This window comes from Canis lupus, chromosome 38 (assembly GCF_011100685.1).
Source record: "Canis lupus familiaris isolate Mischka breed German Shepherd chromosome 38, alternate assembly UU_Cfam_GSD_1.0, whole genome shotgun sequence".
Lineage (NCBI taxonomy): Eukaryota > Metazoa > Chordata > Mammalia > Carnivora > Canidae > Canis > Canis lupus.
The window spans coordinates 9,696,914-9,703,338 of record NC_049259.1 but is presented as its reverse complement, the minus strand read 5'-3'; the positions used below and the strand labels follow the sequence as shown (position 1 = coordinate 9,703,338).

General features: G+C 34.2%; 1 pseudogene; it reads left to right on the top strand.

Annotated features, from left to right (window-relative positions):
• The first annotated feature begins 696 nt into the window (after positions 1 to 696).
• LOC100687545 lies at positions 697 to 1,053 on the top strand (annotated as a pseudogene).
• The last annotated feature ends 5,372 nt before the right edge of the window (positions 1,054 to 6,425 follow it).

Sequence of the window (6,425 nt, the reverse complement as noted above, 5' to 3'; positions counted from 1 at the left end):
ATGGAAAACAAGTTTAGTACTCTAAATGACTTTCTAAATGCTGAGTCCCAAGTGGTGGCTAGAGAATAATTCACAAAGTTACTATATGACTTTGGTCCAATCAAAAATTTTTGTCTCTCATTCATCTTGGATATCACAGAGGGATAATAATACCTCCCCCACTGAGTTACATACATTATAATATGAATGCCGTAAGAATATGTAGCTAAGATGCTTTTAAAAATACAAGGTGAAAGTAAAGGTGCATGGTAAAATTCATTAATTAATTCATTTTTTTTGGAAAAAAAAAGATTTTAGAGACAGGGAAGAGGAGAGCAGAGGGAGGAGCAGAGGGGGAGAGAAAGAGAGAATATCCAGTAGACTCCACCCTGAGCAAAAAGACCAGGGCTCCCTGAGATCATGATCTGAGCCAAAACCAAGAGTCCAAGATTAACCGACTGAGCCCATCTAGGCGTCCCCACATAATTTAATTTAAAGAAATCTTTTTTTCCCACCTTCTATAAAAACTAGGGTTCTATATCAAGACGGTATTCATTTTCTGAAAGAAAAAAAATTAATGTGAAAATGACCAAAAGCTCTTTAAGGAGGACTTTAGGTCACCCATAGCAGAGCTCTGGATGCTGCTACTGATCTTCACTCCTTGTTGTTAGCTCTCCCCAAGGTACAAGTAAAGCAGGCAGCCACCCTTGGCCATCCATGGCTTTCAGAGGCGCTGGAGAAACACCTATAGAACCAGAGGTGGTGATTCACCAAATTAGAGTTACTCTAACTGGGTTCAACCTAAAACCTTTGGAGAAAGTACTTGCCAATTTGATCAGAGGCACAAAGGAAAAGAACCTCAAAGTGGAAGGACCACCTCAGGTGCCTACCAAGCCCCTGAGAATGACTATAAGGAAAGCTCTTTGTAGTGAAGATTCCAAGACTTGGGATGTTTTCAGATGAGGATCCACAGGACTCATTGACTTGCACAGCCCTTCTGAGGTGGTTAAGCAAAGTACTTCCATTAGTATTGGGCCAGAAGTGGAGGTGGAAGTTACCATTGTAGATACTTAAATCAACCTTTTCCCTAAGCTATCCATTGTTTAAAAAATAAATAAAAATGACTCCCCCTCCCCCCAAAAAAAAACTATCCAAGAAAAGTTTGAAAATAAATTACAAAATTTGATAAATATACTTAGAAAACTTGGATTCTTTTATACCTGGCCTGTAGTTATCATTTTACTGATTCATTCAAATAGAATTTTACTGCATTTAATTTGTTGTACTCTTAGAGTTCATTCAGTTTTACCTATATTAAAAGAGCTAACACATGTAATATAAAGCATTCTGCCTATTTCATGTTAATAACTCAATAAAAATTAGCTGAAAACAATATTTATAGTAGTCCTGGTACCATTACCAAATTTTCATGCTGAAATTTCCTCCAGTGAGAGGCATGGATACAATCTTTCAAATGACTCCTTTTTAAAATAGCCACATCAAGCAGCTCTTTTGATTGTCCCATTTGTTTGTAAGAAAGTTTCTCTCTACTTATAGGTACTTAGCTCTTCACAAGTGATTGGAAGGATGAAACAATCTGATAGGAGTTCCTTTGGTTGCACGCAAAAGGTTTTCTGAGCTTGTCTGATATCCTAACTAGAATTGGATGCATATATTATTGCCTTGATGTCTGAAACAAATTGATCTAACGTGATGTTAATTACTTGCTGTTTGCAGGGACAAACATGCATCGGATGGAGTAGTAAAACTTATGTTTAAGCATTTGAATTAAACAGAACAACTCATCAGGCTGTTTTGTTGTAAACACTGTGCTGTGCCTTCCTGCATTATCTACAGCCAATGACATCAATAGCCAGTGGTAGCGGCACTTGCAATATTTTAGTGTAGTTTTTACCCTTGTTTGAAGCTTTAACATATACATGAATAGATTAATTAACAAGAGGTCATAGAAAAAGATATGAAAAAGTCAAGGTGATGAAATTCCGAAACAGTGTATGAGCAAGGATATAGGTGTTATCAAAAAACAAAAGTAAATACAAAAAACCAACCCCCCAACACAACCATTTTTAAGGTGAAACTAGACCAACAAAGCTGAAAACACTGGAATTACTGTAGCAATATAGAGGGGAATCAGTAAAAACAAAGAAGTCATTGTTTTATCAAAATAAGTCTGAAAGAAGATTATGTAAAAATAGCACAGACCATATAGATTCTTCTTTGATATGCAACATAAACTGAAACTGGATAGGACCCTTCATTAACTGGAAAACCTAAGACCTCTGCCAGATGAAGCAATGATACACCATAACTGAGGCAGCATTGTAAGAAATGAGGGAAGCTTTGTAACTGGGAGTAACAGAGGTCAACAGAACAAAATACTGTGAGTTAAATTGTCAAATGTTAAGAAATTAGATAATCAGAAAAAAAAAAAAAAGCTAGAAAGTCAAAATTTCTAACATTGAACTCTGAAGTGGCAAGTGTTGACCGAGAAGACAACGAGGCTATAAAGCAACCAAAAGTGTTTATTTGGAATCTTAGGGATTGTAATCCTGGAGACACACAGTCAACTGAAATCCTTGTGTACAGGTATATATGAATATGCAAGACTCAGGACATGGATTCTTTCCAGCACAATTACAGGACCAAATACACAGTTTTTGTGAGGTTATTGTTTCAGTGCAGGGTGTGCAACTTATAAGGAACATGAGAGAAATGTGGAGATCAAAAAAGAATGGAACCCACAGGAGGGGATTAAATTTGAGTCCCTCATTGCTGCCAAGCCTCCTACTTCCAATGCAAGTATCCTCCAGCACAACACGGAGCCCTCCTCATGAAGCTGGATCAGATTCAAGAAATTGAAGCAGGGGATTCAGGAGATGGAGTTGTGTGGGCCCATCATGACTACCATGTGAGCCAGTAGATAAATAATGACATCACGTGTCACCTGCACCAGCCCCTCATGCCCTGTACACACCTTCCAGTACAAATAGAAGGGGGATGCTGTTTCTCTTTGCCCTGAAATTCTTACACAACATGTCCCTTGTGACCTATTCCCTATGATAACCTGAGACTATATGATGAAGAGAATTCTACAAAAGTGATTTTCTAAATTGACACAGTGCAAATCTGCCTTAAAAGAGACTTTATACATAACATAAATCAAATATTGGATGTCTTAATCAACACCAGAATATAGTAATTTCTTTTTCTCAACAGCAATGAATTTCATTTCTACTGTTTTAGGTTTCTACAATTACGAAATTAATTTATGCTCATCATCATCCCCAAATGCTTCTCCTCTGAAATTACAAGTTATCCCTATTCTGTTTCTTACAACTGATAGAATATCCATATGTCCATTACAGCTATTATTTATGTTTCCTTGAATATGTTTAATTTTTGTTGAGTGATTGAAATATCCTGCTTATGTTATCCTTAACTCTTTCCAAATTCAAAATATAATAATGCAAGTCAGAGCGGGATAATAAAATACATGTACAAATATATACAAATATATGTTAGGGCTGATGTACCACGTGTGCCTTTGAGAATGAGCAAGGAAATGTTCATAATGACTACTGCTACTTTGTCCATGACATTATATTCAAAAGGGCATATAGGTTACTACAATAAGAACAATTTTAGGTTGCTGTTTGTCATGATTAGAAAAGACAAAATTAGTAAATGTCTAATCAAAGTTTCACTAACTTTCATAACTTCTTGTTGGAGGAATAAAAATATTTTTCTTTGACCTTTATGTCCAATCACACCACCTCACCTAGAAGAAAGGATAGTTCACTCAACCCACATACTGAAAAAGAACAGAAAGAAAGAATAGTAGAGGGGAGAAAATAGGAAGCAACAGTTGAGTGCACAGAATATTGAGATTAAAAAAAAAAAAGATCTAGAGAAGATTTAATCTACTCAAGTTAATTAAGGCTAATATTCTTCGAAAAGTAATTTCCTGTTTTTTCTTCTCTAAAGTAAGTCTTCTTCCAAAATTAAATAGTGTAGCATTAAATGTCAATGAATGGTAAAGCTGCCACCACAAATATCTAGAGAACACTGGGAGTTCAGAAAGCCCATTGGAGCAGCTCCTAGTATGTAAATTCTTGGGTGGGGGTGAGGGGAAGAAAAGAAAAAAAAAAGGAACAAGGAAGTTAATTTATGCTTGAAACTAATCATGCTCCAAAAACTTTTGTTGTTCTCTTAGATTTCTTTACAGTCTGCTATATTTATGACTTTTATCAAAATTGTGTTTATTGTTCTGAAAATAAATGAAAGGTGTTGACATTTGGCACTACTCTATGCCTACTCTCCTATGGGAACAGCTATAATAAATGACTTGGAAGTGATTGTCAATTTCATTTTAACTAGCTAGATTCAACAACATGTCAAAATTTGAGATTGTCACTACACTTTTGCAAATTTGAAATAGAATAGTTCAAAATATTTTAAAAGTTAGATTTTCTAAAGTTATAATACAATATAAAGCTTGCTACATTTAAACAGAAACTAATGTTTCACTTACACGTGACAAATGATAAGGGAGCACTTAGAAAGGAAATTGATTCCCAGAGGTTAAGATGGCTTTGCCAAGAATAAGACATGCAATGTAAAATGTTCTTTCTTGATAAATTTACTCTCAGATTATCACTTTAGGAAAATGAGATACGTAAACTTATCATAATATTATTTTTAACAAAGTGAAAAAGTGGACTGAAGCATTATTAAATTTGGTGTATACAGACCTACATGTATAATTGAAGCAAAGACTATTGATTATTATTTTAATGCCATCCTGGAGAAAAAAGCTCTTAGTGGCATACAGTAGAACCAAATAGCTATTTAGCAAACTCAACAGAAGTTTCTTCCATTAATTTTGATAAACCTGTACAAAGAAAGAATTAAATTTTGGGATAAATACTATCAATAGAGCTGACACACTATTTGAAATGAATAATATTTATAGTATCCCAAATAGGAAGGCTTTAATAAGGTAAAATATCATAGCAGTTACTGTAAATTCTGAAGATAGCATTAAAGAGAGAGAGAGAGAGAGAGAGAGATTTAAGTATAGGCTAGATAACAAAGTGGAAGGGAAACAAAGCAGATAGATAAAGCTAAATACTAGTCCAAAATTACAATAAAGATTTAGTCTGAAAAGATATAAGAGTGAGAGTCAGAAAACACTGATATATCCTCAGAGAAAACTAATAAGTAGACCATATTGAACAGGAAGGATTAGCCATGGGTAAAATTCAGTCTAATTCACTCGATGTGTCTAATTCCCACAATGTTAGAATCCTGAATTGAAGGACAAACATATTGGGTCATTCTGCACTCAGATACTTACTCAAAGACTATGGAAATCATCAGGAATAAAAATTACTCAAATAATATGGCAAGAAGTGAGCAAAATCAAATTATATTATCTTATTCCCAAACAAAGCTACTTGAAAATAACATAAACGTGACATGGATAATTTAAGAGAAAGTACATTCAATTCTAAAACAACAACAGCAGACCTCATGGTTGTGATCCCAGACTGATTGAAGAAAAGGAAGACTTACGTAATTATACTCCTTTCCCTTTTGAGGTACTTCAGTAGAAAAAAAAAGTTAAAAATATTTCTTTATGGCCTTACTCTCTTATAATAAAACATAAATATAATTGTTCGGGAGTATGATGTTTGAAATTACCACCAAAATAAAATTCAAAAGCCTATCTCATATAAAAATAAAATACTCTCCAGGTTTATTTGTTGAACTATTTTTCAACTTTGAATGAGTCTATTAAATGCCGGTGATGATTTTTAGAGGCAGAGCTAAAATGTGTTAACCTACCAACTTCACTGTGTCACATACGTATGTGTGTACATGTACATATGTGTCATAATTACCATATTACAACCAATTGTAGTGTCTTCAGTATGTGTCTCTTTTCTGGAATCTCTTCACAAGCCTCAGGTTGACAGGGTCAATGCCATTTATTCTGTCTCAATAGATAATTTGGGAATGAATGAATAAAAATTCACAAGAAATGTAAAGTCAAAGCAAAGCTTTGTTTCTAAACTCTCCTAGCCACGCATACTCCCCCTTAAACCTAAACTCTTTCTTCTCTTATAATAAATTTATTTTAATTATTTCTAGGACATAAAGCCATGAAATAAAAGCCATGATGACAGTTTGAAAGTTAATTTGAATGTGTTTGATTTCTCCCAAGTGATGTAAATTTTGCAACATTGGCTTCAAGGAAAGACTTTTACCCTTACACCTTACTCAGACGGGATAAATAAATTCTATCAATAAAACATTTTATTAACTCTGTCTACAGTGTATACAGTAGTCATTTGTTGTGTCAATAAATTGCTGATTTTTATTAGTCATGCTGTTTTAAACAGAGCATAAAATACAGCTACATA